The sequence below is a fragment of the Sphaerodactylus townsendi genome, linkage group LG03, assembly GCF_021028975.2.
Source record: "Sphaerodactylus townsendi isolate TG3544 linkage group LG03, MPM_Stown_v2.3, whole genome shotgun sequence".
Taxonomy (NCBI): Eukaryota; Metazoa; Chordata; class Lepidosauria; order Squamata; family Sphaerodactylidae; genus Sphaerodactylus; species Sphaerodactylus townsendi.
Genome location: NC_059427.1, coordinates 50,235,572 through 50,253,910, shown reverse-complemented (window position 1 = coordinate 50,253,910; position 18,339 = coordinate 50,235,572). Strand labels below are relative to the sequence as shown.

General features: G+C 43.9%; 1 pseudogene; it reads right to left on the bottom strand.

Moving 5' to 3' along the window:
• LOC125429127 overlaps positions 1 to 18,339 on the bottom strand; it is a 158,240-nt pseudogene that overhangs the window by 117,438 nt on the left and 22,463 nt on the right.

The window sequence follows — 18,339 nt, the reverse complement described above, 5'->3', positions numbered from 1 at the left end:
AAGAAGAAGAAGAAGAAGAAGAAGAAGAAGAAGAAGAAGAAGAAGAATTGGATTTATATCCCCCCTTTCTCTCCTGCAGGAGACTCAGAGGGGCTTACAATCTCCTTGCCCTTCCCCCCTCACAACAAACACCCTGTGAGGTGGGTGGGGCTGAGAGAGCTCTGAGAAACTGTGACTAGTCCAAGGTCACCCAGCTGGCGTGTGTGGGAGTGTACAGGCTAATCTGAATTCCCCAGATAAGCCGCCACAACTCAGGTGGCAGAGCGGGGAATCAAACCCAGTTCCTCCAGATTAGATACACAAGCTCTTAACCTCCTACGCCACTGCTGCTCCTCTAGAACTCTAGACGACACCACGTGGTATGTGAGGTGCCACAGGAAGCTATCCTCTCCCCGATGCTCTTTAACATATACACACGAACTAACCCTGGCTGGGTTAGTTCAGAGCTTCGGGCTGTGGTACCACCAGTATGTGGATGACACCCAGCTTGTGTTCACGATGGCTGGCTGTCCGGCCTTGGTCCCAGGGGCTCTCAAGCATTGTTTGGAGGCCCTGAATGTCTGGTTGAAAGCGAGTTGACTGAAGCTGAATCCAGTGAAGACGGAGGTCTTGTGGGTAGGTCAGGGGGAGAGGTTGGTTGACTTCCGCCTGCCGATGCTGGTTGGGAAGACCTTACATCTGGCCTCATCAGTTGGCAGCTTGGGGGTTACCCTGGACTCCACATTGTTGATGGAGGTTCAGGTGGCAAAAACCATTTGGGCTGCCTTTTACCATCTGTGTCAGACACAGCAGCTGGCACCGTACCTCTCTACCTCTGACCTGGCCACAGTGATCCATACAATGGTCACCTCTAGAATAGACTATTGTAACTTGCTGTGCACTGGCCTTCCTTTGGTTCTGATCCAGAAATTAAAACTTGTTCAGAACGCGGCAGCTAGGCTAATTTTAGGGGTGTGTTATGGTGTTGTACAAGCTCCGGTCTTGTACAAGCTCCACTGGCTGCCTGTTTCAAATCAGGTTCAAGGTGCTTGTTTTGGCTGCCTGTGCTTGCCTGTTTCGGATCATTTAAGGCCAAGAGCGGTCTTAGACCTACATACCTGTGGAACCGCCTCTTCCCATATTGCCCCTCTAGACTCCGCTCATTGGGGGGGGGGGAATTTACTGGTGGTTCCTGGCCCAAGACAAGTTCGGCTGGCCGCTACAAGGGCCAGGGCTTTTTCGGCCCTGGCCCCCACCTGGTGGAATGAGCTCCCAGCTGAGATCAGGGCCCTGAGAGACATCTGTGAGTTCCGAAGAGCCTGAAAGACAGAGCTCTTCTGCCAGGCTTTTACATCGTGCCAGCTGGCCTGACAGGAACATCGCTGCCTCCCATGGGTGTCTGGTTAGGGGTTTTTTGCCATATGTTTTCTTTTATTGTATTATTGGAAAGTTTTAAATGATACCGTTTATGCAGGTATTAGTTTTATTGTTTGATTGCTGTGGTTTTACTGATGTTTGCCGCCCTGAGCCCTGTGGGAAAGGCAGGATATAAATTGAAAAATAAATAAATAAAAATAAAAAACTACCAGACCATGTCCACACAGCCCGGAAAACCCACCATAGATAGCATACCAGTATACATGTATAAATGAAAAGCTTAAGAACACAGCAACACACAAAAGAAGGATGCCCAACCAAAGCCTGCCTTCTTAAACAGTCAAGTGCCTATCATTAAACTGGACTGGAGGTAGAATGCAGAACCAGAGGAGACAAAAAGGAAATGAGTAGGCTGAGGTTTGATTGTTCCTGCTGAAAGAAATGATTGCGATGGACATTACTCTGAGAACCGATGCCGGAGACAGGACCGCCTGTCTCTGGATCAGTCCCACAACCCGGCCACACGGTTGCCCCCTAAAAGTCTTCTATATTGTATATTGCAACCTTTCTGCCCTAGATAGAATGGAGATGCAAGTGGAAAGGGTAGGGGCAGAACTCCTGCGACCTCAGTTCTGCCGTCACTGTCCCTGCTGGCCACCACAACGACAAATTCTACTTTGGTGCAAAGAGCTCTTGCTCTCTGTCACCATATGCTGTGAGTGTCTCGTTAGCATCTGCGGTAATTAAAGAGACAGCTGCTAACGAGCAGGAACAGGCATACATCATCTCTAGACCTTCCGACAACACGCCTGTCTTTGAAATTATGTTTCATTTGCAAACTTGGCTTCATTAAGTCTGCTTGGGAAAAGAGAGAGAGAAAGAGAGGGAACCAATGTGGGTGCTACGCTGTTTATTAATAACTGTCTTGTCTCCTCACAATGCACAAGTCAAATGATGACTGCACCTTAATGGGCACATGTGGAAATTCTGTTCCAGCTTGGGAAGGCTCTCCCACTTTTGCCTTCCATTCCCCATCAAGGTGAGGCAGTAAATGCATCTTCAAAGGAAGTTCTTGGCTACTTATCAAATCTAACTGCAAACCATTCAGCCAGTGGAAAGCAACACAGAGGGAAAATAAATTGAAGATGGCTCCTTGACCACATCTTGTTTGTTTAATACATGTTCTCTACACCCCAGTCTGGTCAGGAGTCATGCTTTGTTTTGTGGGTTTGGTGCCTGACATTTCATCAGGGCTGTGCAAAGGTACTCATGGAGCAGTGGACTGCGTTTTTTTAAAAGATGGCCTCTGAGAACTAACTCATTTAACATTTAAGTCCTGAGAAGTTCTACTGGTCTCCTGTTTTGAACAACAAGCGACAAAAGGAAGGTTCTGTATTCCTAAAATCTCTGAGTAGATCATGACTTTTAGTATCTTTAAAAAAAAAAAAAGCTCTCAGTCACACAGATGTATGTTGGCCGTGTGCTGTCCTGGAGTACTGGAAGAACTTTTTGTAAGAATGAGCAAGTTCAATATCTGCTTGCAAGAGGAGCCTGGAAGAACTAAAGAGCAGATTGCAGTTTCAAGCTAACAGAAGTACACCCATGTGGGAACAGGCCACAGCATCTGCCCTAGGTAAGCCAACAATGAACTCAGTCGTTCAGCACCATGCCAAACAACTTGTTAGCCAGTTTTATGATTCACTGGAAATTAAGTACACATGGATTAAAAAAACTGCTCTGGCTCTTCACTGCTTGCATTCAAATGCAAAGGGATGGCATCATTTTGGTTTTTTTTTTCTGGCTCAGCTGGGCGGGCTGTCTCCATGCCTTTGTGCATAGCCATGGCTGATCACCAGAGGAGCCTCCACCAAGGAGGGCTGCTCCTGCCCTCCTGCTTCCTCTTGACTGCTCCGGGGCTTTCTTATCTTCCTTCCATGAGATGGAGCAGTGCCCAGAAGCTGTTCCTTGCTCTCTTTGAAGGTTCTCTTTGTGTTTTAAGTCTGTTTTTTTTAGCTAAGCCCACAAAAGCAGGGTTACCAGACTGGAGAGGTCAGGCCCTCAATTGCCCAGGTTGCCCTCCAGAAATCTGCATAAGCTTGTCTGCTTGATTGAGGCATGACCTAAACCTTCCTGGATGATGTAGTAGCCCCCCTGACAATCTTTTGGAACCAGGCTATCCCAAGCTTCCAAAGAGACTTTTAGATCCTAGTGGTACATCCCAATGAAAGATTGGTGCCTGCCCGAATAATTTCTATGCCTGAAGAAGCCTGTGATACAGAATGTCCCACCCTTCCAGCTCTTACCATGGCCTAGTGTGCTCAAATACACTGAGGCCCTATTTCACCTCCTCTACCAAGTTGGCTATGTAGGCGAAAGATGAAGAGTTCGTTTTCTGGAGCGCAAGCTAAAACACATCTGTGGATTTTAGGCTTTAGTTAAATTATATTGTATTACTGAACTGTTTTTAATGTTTTAACCATGTTGGTATGCTGCCCTGAGCCCAGCTTCAGCCGCAAGGCAGAAATATAATAAAAAAAAAAACACTTAACTAATACGTGTCAGAGCCTGGTATGATAGGGTGATGTATCCAGATTTGGCACAATAAGAAATGCAAGCATCATTCCTTTGTAGAATTCAGTCTCTATCCTACCAAAGGCTAGCCAGAACCATCCCACCAAATTCTGCAACACCCTCCTCCAACTTTCTAACAATGCCAAGGTCAGAAAAGCTGGCAAAGGCAAGTTGGAATCTCAAGGCTAAGTTCTTTGCTAACAGGGCAAACCCCTTAACAGCTGTGCAGCAAGGATTATGTACTGATTTGCAACAATTAAGAGCACTTCATCAGCTAATGGGAGGTATCTACCAATGCAGGCACATCATAACAATCCGCTGCTCTCTAAGTGGAGATGGGGGGGGGGGGGGGGGAGGTAGTACTAACTTTCCAGAAGCAATTACAACTCCATTTCTGAATCTTTTAAGGACACAGATGAAAAGATTAAGTGATATGACCGTGAGTGTACAGTGAGGATGGGATGAGATTCTATGAAACTTAACTCATATTTTCCTCTACCTGTGGATACTAACCACTCACACTGGTCCAGGGTCATAAAACCAAAACCCCCCACTGAGGAAATGTGGCATTGCCATTCCCCTACCCCAGCCCAGGATGCATTTTCTCCAAAAAAAAACAAAACATAGTTGACACAAGTTGCCATTGTGTAATTTTGATGCCATTCTGCAGAAGCAGAAATCCCAAAGGTGAGTTAAATTGCATGATTCACAAGGCTGGCATACAGAATCAGCCCACTCTTGCCTGATCTGACTGGCATCAGCTCACCATGCCCAGAGCTGTCAGTGAGATCCTTTCAACTGGAGTTGTCAGGGCTTGAACCTGGAACCTTCTGCATGCCCAGAATGGGATAAAGCACTGCACCAATGATCACCTCCTTCCAACGGCTGGGCTAAAATTCAAGGCCAATGATCTGACTCTGAAGAACAAGTTCAGAGTTCTTACAGCTCTGAGTATGCCGGCAGCTTCGCACTGTTGCTGAGAGGCACTGCTTTTAGGATAACCCTCGTGTACAACTTTCCAAACTCTGTGCTACTTAGACAGCGTGGAAGAAGGCAGTCTGTGAAAAGTGCACAGGCATGTGTGGGGAAAAGTACACCCTGTCCTTGAATGGAGCACCCTCCCAATGAAGAGAAGCTACAAGATGCAGAGGCATGTGTCAATGTTGGCATTTGCATGGAAGCGCCTGTGTGCACGCAGAGAGGATGCCTGAGGCAGCGCGAGCAGAACCAGCTAACGCTCACAGTGTCTTATTGATGAGATTTAGCTCATCAGGCACCTAATATTGTGCATTTTTCAATGCTCCTCTTTATCTGTTGCGCTCTCCCATTCCCAGGGATGGCTCATTAGAAGGCTGATGAATGGTGCTGGAGGCCTCAGCAAAAGCACAGCAAGCTGCCAAGGCCTGGTGATTCCACACTGCTTGCTCATATCCACCTTTGCCATAAGAAGCACCCGGGAGGGGGTGGAGAGAAGATGAACACTTTGATCTCCTTCTTAAGGATCAATATACAGTTTCCCTGCTCAGATGATTGGCAGGTTTGCTTTTTCTATTTCTCTCAGGCCTCGAGATGTTACTGTGCAGCTGTCAAGGGGGGGGGGGGGGGGCTAACAGTATTTTCTTGTGTCTGCTGCCCCCCCTCCCCCTGGCATGCCTGTGAGATTCATTCAAGCAGAACTGAGGGTAACTGGGCTATCCAGCAGTCACATAAATGTGGGATTATCAGGGGCATCCTCACATTTACAAGGCAGAGGAGCTCCAGGAAACTTCCCTGGGGAGAACAGCAACAAGCTGCAGCTCATGGCAGTTCCAGCATCCAAACCCAAATCCCTCCCACTGATGAAACAGGGCACTGCTGAGCCCCTCCAAGGAAGCATTTCGTCAGGGGGAAAAACAGCAACTAATAGCTGCCTGCTTGGAAAATGTAGGCACATTCACCTGCCTCATTTACATGCACATTTGCAACTACTTAGGGGAAAAAATATGCTCCCCTCTGGCAAGCCACTTGCTGTAGAGCCTGTTTCAAACATCTTGACTACTATTACTAATTTCACAAGCACTCGCAATCCTCGTCTCCCTCAAGCCAATTGCAGAAAACGAAGAGAGATCATGGCGGCCTCTGAAAGATCACACAAAATGGGCTGGCAGGACACTCCATTACCTTGCAAAGGCAGTGGAAATCTCAAAATTCACTATTCGTCACTGCCTGAGCCACTGCTCTAATAGTAAAATGGGGTCTCTAACTCTCTCCCACACACACACACGCACGCACGCACGCACTTCATACCAAACTCACCATCTGCCCCATTTTACCTATAACTCATTGCCAGGATTGCTTGCACTCTAGGCAAAATGAAAAGGCTCTGCCCCTACCCCACCTTAGGATCAGCAGCCTTGCAGCAATAGGGCTGCACTTTGTTCAGGAAGGTGGACCACAGTGCCTTGAGGAAATCCAGGTGTGTCTTTCACTTCCCGCTGAACAGAGTACAGACAAATGCTCCCTTCAGCCTGCAGAGCCGTATTCCACAGTTTGGGGGCAGAACCATGTGAACGTACAGAATCTCTTGAGTGGCAAATCAGGCATGGCCTGCTGTTCTGGTCTTTAAGCATAAGGCACGAAATTTGACTATGAGGACTTGTGAGTGGTGATGGAAGATATCTGGTCTCTCATTAGCTTGTAACCACCTTCAATGGCCGTGGTTTTAACAGAATGTGTTTGTTTGGACTTCCCTTCAGTAAGGCAGTTCCTTTCTCATTCTGGAGGTGAGCAGCAGGGAGGAACAGGAGGAGGCAGTCTAGGATGAAGTCCACTAATGTGAACTTGCCCCTCCTCCTCCTTATGTCTGATTCATGTCCATTGGCTCCTCTGCCCTGCATTTCTGTCAGGCGCATTTACACATGGGTTTCCTGTTTATCCTAGCAAACAGCAGTCTATGTGCATCAAAAACACCTGCTACATAAAGTGTATACCAGCTCAGGAAAGCATCCTGCTAAATTTGGGATTGGCACTGAAGACAAGGAGACCCACACCTCTCATTCCCCATTCAAGGGGGAATGGACGTTGACAACTGGCAGCAGTGCCAAATTCCAACAGCCTGAAGTCAACCCTCCCTTTATCCAGACTGGAATGCAGTTTTTCTATTTCAGGAGTTCAGTGCATGGGGATATTTTTGAAAGAGGTTTTTCTACAGACGGGCTCCTGCTGCCTCCCACACACAGCTTGAGGCATCTTTGCAGACCAAACGTAATCACATTCTCCAAAATGGAAGTGCCTTTGCGTGAATCCTGAGGTTAAATGCTGGACTGGGATGCATTGCTGAATGTTACATTTGAGATACAGAGCATGGCAACTGCAGAATTGGATGGCGGTGACAGAACAGCTGCAGAAATGTTCTTCTGGCTGCAGAGCCCCTAAGAGGCTAAATCCCATCAAAACTTGCCTGAGCTTCCATCTGGGTCACTGAGGTCTTCACTGCTCAAGAATCTTTCTTCAGTCCCTTCTCCAGTCAGCCTCCATAGCAGAAGGGCTGAGGCAGCACCACCAAACCAGAAATGAGTTACTTCCCTTTCCAGTCCTGCTTCCAGCAAAATGTCCTGCTACAGAGGCTCACTATAATAGATCTCCCATGTTGCTTTCTCTCCCTGCCCAACCACAATGCAATATAACAGGGATAACCAGAATTAAGCAACTTAAACATCATTGTGCACAAGGCCAACTTAAGCACAGTGGAGAAATATATTGGCTGAAGTGCTGAGCTTGAAATACCCCCAACCTCTTTTAAATTAAACAACAGCAAAACACTGTTCTCTCTTACATCTTTGCAAAGTGACATACATTCTACAGTACTGATATATGTTCATAGATAGGGCCATCCCTAGACAGAGGCAAAGAGCCAAGTGCATGTAAGTGATACCATAAATCACATCACATTGGCGATCACTTGCGGTCTGCATAACTTTCAGCTTGCCTGGAAGTGATTCAAACTTTCTTTATCTTAATGAGGCACTACTGTATCCGATAAAAACAGCTCTGTGCCACCGCAACACACCAAGTAAAAAGCCAAGCAAGATCCTGGGGAGGCATAACTTGGACTGACAAACAGCCACTGCCACAAGTTGTTCTCTTCTGTAGTGGGCAGTAAAACGACAGCTCCTCTGACACTCAGGCTACAGCTGTGCCAATAAACTGCAGCCTCTGTTCAGCAGTGGTACAGCAGCTTTTGGCTCCAGGCTAGATAGTGAGTTCTGTCTACACTGTTCATAAACAATAGTTTTTTTGATATGGAAAATCAGACCAATGGAAAAAAGGAACTACATACTTATGAGACACAAAGCACCTGGTTGTATCAGGGTGGGTGTGTGGAGGATACTTGTGCATAAATTAAGAGCTCCTGGGAAAGTCTTCCACACTGCAGCCATTCAGGGTGTAGTACAGGCTGCCTGTCTTCCGGGGTTCTCTTCCCTGAAAGTTGCTGGTGTATCTTTGTGATCTTGGCTGCTCAAGAACCTTTCTGCAGCTCCCTCCCTAGTCAGACAGCATCTTTCCTTCAGTGCCTCATAAAGCGGATTACAGCTTTAAAAACACAGGAGGAAGAATGAGCTGGACAGTAGTGAAAAAGCTGCAGGTACAACTTCTGCTGGAATTCACCAGGTGACCTTGGACCAGTCACTCTCTCTGTGAGCCCAACCGACCTCACAGAGCTGAGAGGCTAAAAACAGGAGAGGACAATCATGGAGGCCCTAAGTTCTTCAGAGGAGGAGCAGGATTAAAAAAAGAAGCGATAGTTGACTATGTGGGATAGAGGGGTACCGTGTACAGAGTGTGTCAGATCAGGATCTGGAAAATGAAATCTCCACCCTACCATGAAGTTTACTGAGTGACCTTGGTCTAGTCCAGGGGTCTGCAACCTGCGGCTCTCCAGATGTTCATGGACTACAATTCCCACCAGCCAATTGGTCATGGTTGCAGGGGCTGATAGGAATTGTAGTCCATGAACATCTGGGGAGCCGCAGGTTGCAGACCCCTGGTCTAGTTGTTCTCTCAGCCCAACCTCTCTCATAGGGCTAAAATGGAAGTTAAAATGGTGTTGGTCTCCCTGAGGTCCTTGGCAGAATGGTGGGATAAAAATGTACTAAATATCAGCAAAGGCTGGAGCAGAGTGAGTTCCAAGAAACCTCATCTCTGCATCAATCTGCTGTATCACAAAGAGTGACGGCAGAAGCCACAGAATGGGCCACACTGTGCCTTGCACATAAGTTCTCTGATTTAGGTTTTTGTAATGAAGCAAATGCATGGGGCTCTTGATCTGACCAGAATCTAGAAATAAAAGAATGGGTACTGAAACCTTTCATCCCGTACCATCCTTCCCCCCACTATTGCAACTGTTATTAGACAAACAGGGACACTTAATTAAAAAGCCCACAGGAACTCCTCATTATGGGTTGTCTTTGACATGTTTCCTGATTCCAAAAGTAGCGCTCCAGCCAGCCAGAACTGCCACATTCCACAAGGAAACTGTTTCATCAGACTGGCAGGCTCAACGACTCCTCTGCAGCCCCATTCCATGGGGTGAGAAAAAACACTCTCCTCTTACCTTTAAGAACTTGTACAGCAGGAACGTGAACCAGTTTGTCAGCATCTTCTCAGCCACTGACTCTGTCCTGCAGAGGAAGCAGAGAGTAAGTGAGATAATGGGGAAATCAGAACCCTCTGATCTGGTCTGCACATCTTAGATCATTCTTTGCTATTTCTCTTAAAGGATTTAAAGGTCAAATCTTGAAAGGCTGGAATCTGAAAGCAAAGAGAAGTGTGCTGGAACACTGGGGGTTGCTATGACAAATCTAAAGATAGTTCTGGCTATAGACAATCTCACTTTGCCCAACAGAACTCATTAGCGTTTACCCTGGTCTCCTGCAAATCACAGCCACACAAACGCAGCTGTAGAGTTCATCCTATACCCATCAGCAAATCTCCAGGGTAGAATAAGGGGACTGGAGAGAGCTCCAGGGAAGATTCTTCTGGCTCAGAGGTACAACTATTGTCTGTTTCGTTTCTGTTCCCAATTTCTAATGAGTTCCCCCTCAGGCCACTGCAAGAATCCTCATTTTTACTAAGTAAACTTCCCAGTAAATTCTCTTTAGTTAGTTTTTTTTAAAGGAAGGTAATGACTGCAGAATAAAACCAAACTCTGGAACAAATCCAAGATTTTTCCTGTAGATGTGCGAATATTCCAACTGAAACGTGTTCCATTATGGCCATACACCATTTATCATTTAGTTAATTCTGTTGTAGACCAAGACTGATGATGATACGATGTCTACACTGGCCACAAAGAAATTCAGAGAGTGTCTTGACTAAAGCAAAGGAAAACTATGAAATGGTCCTGAATGCCCATGCGATGTATTACAGCTGTACAGAAATCTCATTGCTTGCAAGAGAATTGTCTACAGTGTCCCCCTCTTTCGTAGCATGGTGAAAATAAAGAATGGAATGGTACAATTAATCCATATTTTAGTAAGTCTAAATTCTTATCACAACCTTGGCCTTATTATACTGTTTCCCAGTTGGCATCTATGTGCAATCAACACACCACAACTTGACTTACTCCTGTAATTAGATACATGTATGTAGATACATGTATTGTTCTCACTGTCTGAGTGTGGGACTAAGTCAAATGGATCACTGCATGAGGCTCGACATCAGCTGACATCCAAGGCATAAATGAAACTTAACACAGTGTAGGCTAATGGCAACTTCCCTGTGTCCTTGCAGAAGGCAGAGTGGTCTTTTAAAATAATGTGTAAAGGGAATCAAGCATAAAGATACCAATGTATACAAGCTCATTCCTTATTGTCAAGGTCTTAAAGTTAAACACATTTTCATATCGGCCATCCACTGAGATGTCATAGAGAACGCTGTATGAATAAAGACCATACCATGATGGGAATAAAATTGCAGTATATGCATATATACTGCTACTGAGTACTGCACTTCGGATACTTTAGTAATTGCATTTAATCACAAGTTAACCTTCTTGCGCTGCCATTATATGGCAACTGGGTTGACTGCATCTCTTTTTGTCTGTGAGGCTGCCATCAAGAGAGAAAGCCTGAAGTGCTCCATGTGGCAGATGTTCTGGGACAGCAGGGAGGGCATTTCAAGTAATTTCCTGACAAATTTGTTAATGCCATAAAAATCCCATCAGAAGACGGTGTCCCTTTCGGGCAAGAGAAGTTCACACACACAAATACAAGAACGAGAGCAAAGCAGAACTGAAAAATAGATAGTTGCAGGATAAAATAGGAACTGCACGGTGTTCATGACTCAACAGGCTGATATGGAAAGAGTTTGAACTGATTGCTTATAATAAACACTTGCGCCTACTTCACCTTAACACATTGATAAATAACATTTAAAACTATGCACATTTATTCCCTGAAATTAAAAAAAAATCCAGGTGCTTCTGATTGAAATCCTTCACTTTTTTTTGGGCTGCTCCATTTATTAATCATCAGATCAGCTTATTTCATATTCAAATTCTCACAAAAGCACAAGCGACATTAATGACCTCAAGGAGGTAAGTGCAATAAGGAACCTACTGCAATGTTCCTACTGCAATAAGGAACCCGAGAGAGTGAGGCATTCTTGGGAATAATGCACCCAAAACAGTCAAAATCCCAGCCTTCAGTTCTAAAAGCTGCACAGTTTTCTGAACAGTCTTCAAAAAACAAAAGGAGTACCAGGCAGGAAGAAGGTAAAGACAGCAATTAATTATTGCAGGCTATAGAGGGAAAATACTGATTTATGTACTTACTGTTGACATAGTTTGCTCAAATTGCATTCCTGTCTACTCCCACCTTCTGCTTTGTACAAAGAAAAGCATCCCTAACTTTTCTCTCCTAGAAGAGAATGTGATTGTCTATGAATGGAAGCCCAAAAGCCTAGGCACATGAAACTTTGCATTCTTCTTTTTTGCAACAGTTGAACTAGACCTGTACTATGCATGACCTAAGTAGCTAAATGCTTTCACTGGCAAATGTCCTGGGATTACAGGCTTTGTTGGGCTGGGGTGTCACAAACTGCATAGGCCTCGGTTAAACCAATAAGAAGATGCTGAACTCTCAGCACAATGAACTGCCTAATACTGAACTGAACTATTTACAATAGTACATTCTCTGCTTCAGCACTTCTTTTTGAGTGAGAATCCTTGACTGGAGGTATTGCCTATATGGAGAGGTGTGGTGAGAACCAGCGTGGTGCAGTGGTTAAGAGCTGAGGACTCTAATCTGAAGCGCTGGGTTTGATTCCCCACTCTACCCCATGAGCAGCAGACTCTGATCTGGTTAACTGAATTCCTTTTGCCGCTCCTACACATGAAGCCAGTTGGGTGACCTTAGGATAATCATAGTTCTCTCAGAACTCTTTCAGCCCCATCTACCTCACAAGGTGTCTTTATAGGGAGGGACTTTATAAGCCCCTTTTGAGACTCCTTATGGTAGAGAAAAGTGGAGTATGAAAAACAATTCTTCTCTACTATTGAACTGTGGCCTTCTCTCCAAATCTGGAACACTTCACACATTTAAATGATGACCTAAACCATTAATATTTTCTCTTTCAGTCAAAGGTCCCAAGATAAAATAGAAACTTTTCCTTAAGAGCCATGCAATCTTTGCAGCAACATTCCAAGTTAACCACATGTACAAGCGAGAAACCTGTGAACACCTGTGGGGAATGGAAATTTCACTTTTGGAAAATCATGCAACTGATTGTATATTGGGGTGGAGGCAGAAAAGAATTTTTAGCTATGTTGACAAGAAATGCTTTATGACATGAAACTCTACTAGGCTCAAGACTGGATCTAGTGCTGCTATGGGTATAGAAACCACCTTAAAATGTAGTAAGAATTGCTAAAGAACTACTTCCAGAAAAATGCTCCCCATCCCTCCTTCCGATCACCAGCACTTACAGTTTTAAAAAAGGCAGGACTGACTGCATTCCATGCAAAGATGGAAAATATTGCAAATATGAAAAAGTAGCTGGACAGAAAACAATGGAAGCCTTAAAGGGAAAGGGGGTGGGGCTGAGTCTGGCTATGCAATTTCCCAAATTGACAAGCTATTCTAGGTGCAACTTGGTTCTGAATAAATGCAACAATATTCAGGTCAGGTTCCGGCACACCTCTGGAGAAAGCTGCTCAGCAATACGTGGATGCAAACAGATGCTAGCGTTTATCTGTGTCATATCCAGATGCTACGGGGAGATTACATTTTACAGTACACAAATAACAGATTTTACCCAACAGTGAAATCTTAATGTTAATCCTGTTATACTAGTTTTAAATACATCCCCTTGACATACAGAAAGGACAAAAATGAAGGGCAAAAAGGGACAGATCCCTGGAATTTCAGCATTTTCTACACGTGCAAAAGTAGGAAACTCAAGATCATGTCCTAATCTAAGGAGCAATTTGCTGGATACAAATGGAAACCTCAGATCAGGACTTACACAAAGCCAAAGCTTTTCCGAGTGGGAGCTGGATTAAAACTGTCCCTTATTCAAAACAGCTAGCTCACATGCAGCCTTCTGTCTTACTTAAGTTTGCCATCGTTATTAAGCTTCATGTGAGGGACACTGCATGCATCACATATTTGTGGAATTTTATGCAACTCCTAATGTGTTACCTGGCCTTAATCAAACTGCTAATGGGGCAAACAGAATCAGTCTCATGGTGCTGAGGAAAGGGGCAGCTCCCCCGAGCCATTTCCCTGAATGAAAGAACATCTCCCCCAGCTGCCTTAAAGCCCCTACAAGAAAAAAAAACAAGCACCTTTTTTTCCTGGTCACAAGGCAGTCTGTGGCAGCAGAATATTCGGTCAGGGAAATGACATGGAGGGAAGTGCCTACCCCAGCACTATGATACCAATACATATCCCAACATCTTCCCTTAGCAAGCGTCCTAATCCCCACAATTAATGGGACCATAGTGGTTAGCAGCCTCTCACTGCTGCCCCTGCTCAGTTATTAGGGCTATTGTGAGGCTCTTTAAAGGTTGATTCCAAATGTACAAAGGCAGCTGCATTTATTAAGCATATATCCGTGTTTGCTTGAGTGAACGCCATGATGTGTAAAGGAGACACACAGATCTCCAAACACTCCAAGAACATGCATGGCTATGTGCAGAAGAGCCACAATTGCTCATGTCTCCCTGGAGCAAAATCCATTGCCCTGATTACAGATGCATACCTTTCCTTCATGCAGCAGTGTTCACTGCAAACACAAATGTACATGAAACCAGATTATGATTATGTAAACTATGAAGTAGCTTTTAAAGCCAGTTCTCATTTATTCTTCTTTTATTTATATTTGTAGATTATTAAGCTCTGCATCATTTTGTTTCCACAATATTCTTGAGAAGTAACAAGAGCATTTAAATACATTTGCTTGTGCGATCATATTGAAAACATGGGAGTGTTTAAAGAGATGCAGGATATCTTTACAAGGATTGGACTGGCAAAAGGCAAGAAGGGAGAGGAATGACAACAAAGGCGATGGTGTAGGTTTAATCATTGTTCTTGTTCTGCAGATGGTGAATCTTTCAATAGTCACTGGTCTGTGATAAAGAGACCAATCTAGTTATCATTTAAAAATTGATGGAGCAAAACAGATGGATGCAGAGGCTGTAAGACTGCCCCACCTCACAACCTTTCCCCACCTGTATTTTCCTGGCTTAAAAAAAGAAGCCACTCTGCTTCAGTTTTGCATTAAAAGCTTCTCAACAATAGTCCAATGGGCTATATGGATCCATCCTGAAGACACAGTTGGAAAAAAGAATGGCGAAAGAAGAGAAAAGCCAAATGTACCAACTATGGGAAAAGAGGATGTGTGTGTCTTCTTGGACCTGTGGAAGAAAGAATTAGAGTTCCTGCTTCCTCAGGGCATTCAATGTAACAACCTTCCAGATACAAGCACTGTTTAAAGGGCATCAACTGGCACAAAAGATGTTTTGTATATGGAATGGAAGAGTTTGCCATTATCAACTCTGGGCCTGAGCTTTTATATGGCATTTGCAGAGCGATCAGATTGTTGGTGGATACACACTATAATGGTGAGAGTGCTGGTGAGAATGGATACAGTAAATGGCCAAAGTCATAAATATGGGTACAGATCTACATAGTAATCTTGATGATATCGGGTCTTGCTTAATGATCCTATTTTTTTTAAGCCCAATGATTTTAAAAGGCAGAAATCTGCTTAGTTGCCTTTCTAGCATTCAGATGCTAGCACACATTGGGTGGCTTCCCCAAGCTTATGAATAGACCCTTGATATTCAGTGAGTTCTGAAACACTCAACTACTTCTTAGTATCAGTCTGCTCCACAAAGCAAGGAGCTCTCCCCCTGGTATTAGGTATTTCATGCATTAAAAAGATTATGCATGGGGAAATTCTTTAGAGGCATGTAGATCCACATCTGGCTGATTAGCACCCAAATATTTCTAACACTATCTTTTTTTCAGCTAAAAGGCTACTTCAAAGCCAACATGATGTAATGGGTGAATTGCATCGGTCTAATGTATAGGAGACTCATGGTTAGAAAATCCATTCAGCCATAGAAGCTGGCAGTTTACTCTATCCAGTCTAACCTTCAACACAGGGTTGCTTAGTTGTGAAAAGGACAAAATGGAGCCAAGAACAATGTTGTAGAGTAAACTTTGGATCCCCACCAGAGGAGGAAAAACAACATATAAATATCTATGGATGAAAAAACCCTTTTATTTCAAGATTCTGAATATCTTCTGTGTTATTACGTTCAGGTCACAGAACCTGAAGGCCATGAATATAATCAAAATGTTTGGGACTTCCTTGGAACTTGAAGCTGTGCTTCCGCATCCTCCATCTACTGAAGTGAATTTCTCCATAGTAAAAAAAGAAGAAGAAGAAAAGATGGCTGTTTTCTGTGCCAACATACAGTGATAACCCCTAAGGATGGAGGCATTTAAAACATTGGGGAGTGTACAGTATAAACTCACACCTCCCACTTCAAATATTATGCCAGAAGCAGAAAAGGGAAAGATGCGAATCGCACACATTTCCTCTCCACCCACTTGTGCATAACATCCAAAGCAGCCCTCATATAAGTGCTTTGATTAACAAGTACTTTGATGAATACTCCTGCCGCCTCAAGAGTAATTTTTGGATGGTTCTTGCTTTCCAAGTTCTTCTCAATCAGGTCCGAGAGAAGCTGCTTAGCGAGCACCCCGGTGTATACTCCATCTCACCCTGTAAGCTGTCATGATTAAGGAGGCCCGCGTTGCCCCGGTCCCTCATGGAAAAGCTGCGTTGGAGCCTCAAAAGTGCGAATGAAGGTCAGCAGGAAGTGTTTTTTGTTCAAGAGCTGGCCAAACAGGGTCCAAGGATTTCTCTACATTGGCCTGGACCACAGGGGAAAGGAAATCTTTATTAGAGCCAGGCCCCAAATATTATGACACAATGAATCAACACAAGGGAGGGACCATGCTGCTCCAGCTGGGATAGAAAGCTTTGGAATATGGAAACATAGCAAAAAAAGTAAAGTTATTAATCTCTGAGTCAGGGACTGAGCAAAAAACTTTTATACAAAATAACTTTGTGTCCTCCCACATTATTATTATTAATTCAACTTTGGAGAAATTTATTTTCAACCCTCCCCACTTAGTGATGATTTACAGCTGAAAAATAGGAATTGGGCACATATTACCTTTTTAAAAAGCACCTGAAATTGTTTCTATTCAAAGGCAGGTCTTCCCTATTCTAAATCTTCTGTGCATGGATAGATGTTTCTATTATTCCTGTAAAGCTGAATACGTTATACCCTGTTTATTCTGGAAATCCTATCTACTGCACCTGTATTTTTTAAACTTGCAAAAGACTGGCTATACAATATTTTGTGGATCAGTATTAAATGCTCCCCATTACTTTGAGACTTTAAATTGCTTGTCTGAAAAGCAGTCCTCTTGCATTAGTGAATAGTGATCTATCATTCTTCCTCTTTTTTAAATTTCCCAAACTTCACCACACATATACAAATTGCATCCATTTTTTGGATTCATGTGTTTTCTTCCCATTACCGGCTGTCAACATACGCGAAAAATCTTCCGCGAATACTGCAGGATGATGGCATTAGGGTTCTTTTCAGGTTGTCATTTCATGAATGCACATGCACAGTAATACCACGCTGAGTGAGTCAGGACAACAATAATAACAAAAACTTGAAAAAATTACAGCTCACTTATTGCAAGAGCTACATTCTGAAGTTACTTTGCGTCTCAAGTTCAATGAGAAAGAAAGAATGGAATGTGAGGCAAGCCAGCCTCTGAATGGACACAAGCCGTGGCTGGGCATTCAACCTCGCTTTTTCTGCAAACTGGATTTTCACAAACATGCCCATCCTTGCCTTTCTTGAACAGAGAAACGCATCTTGTCTTCCAGCAGGAACATGCAGTGCTGGATTAAATTATCTTCTATAGGCAAATAAAGATTTCTGGCTTTGCGGAATCCGCTTTCCGGGATTCAGGCTGGAACTGTATCACGCCGAGTGTGGAGTAAAGAGGCTAGTTGCCGCTTTCTCAATTCCATCTGACTATTTTTGTGACTATCACATCATCACTCAATAGGCACTTGAATGGGTTGTTTTCAGTGGCGTACCTAGGCAAACTAGAGCCCTATGCAAACCACAGAGTTTGATGCCCCTCGCCATGGGCGGCCACCCTCTCCCACCATGACCAAGCAATGATTTTTTCCACCAGGTAGTTTCAAAGTCACCATCACATTATAAGGGCATGCCCCAACTCAGAAGTCTGAAATGGGCCATGCCACGGCAGAAATATTTTTTGAAAACATTTTCCAAAATGCTTTATTACTGCTATGAAAACGATTTTATGGTGTTGTATCCAGTCCCCCCAATTGGTGGAAACAGCATCACTTTCAATGATTTAAACTGCGCAAAGTTTAGTTCCTTTAAGATTGGATTTAAAAGGAGGCTGGGCTCCATTAAACAAGTGATGCTGGAGTCCGCCCCCAAACAGCAGCACTTTCAATGATGTTTGAAGCTAGGGAGCCCAGATTCTTCTTTTAAATCCACCCTAAAAAAAAAGGGAGAATCTGGGGTCTGGTCGCTAACAATGAAATTGATGCTGTTTTGGGGTGGAATATCCCCTACCCTGAAACAGCATTACTTTCAATGTTTAAACTGGGGACCTCAGATTCTCCCCTTTAAATCCCATGCCGAAGGGGGTGGATTTAATAATAATAATAATAATAATAATAATAATAATAATAATAATATGTGTAATAATAATAATAATAATAATAATAATAATAATGTAGCAACAACAACTACTACTGCTACTACTACTACTACTACCCACTTTTATTAGG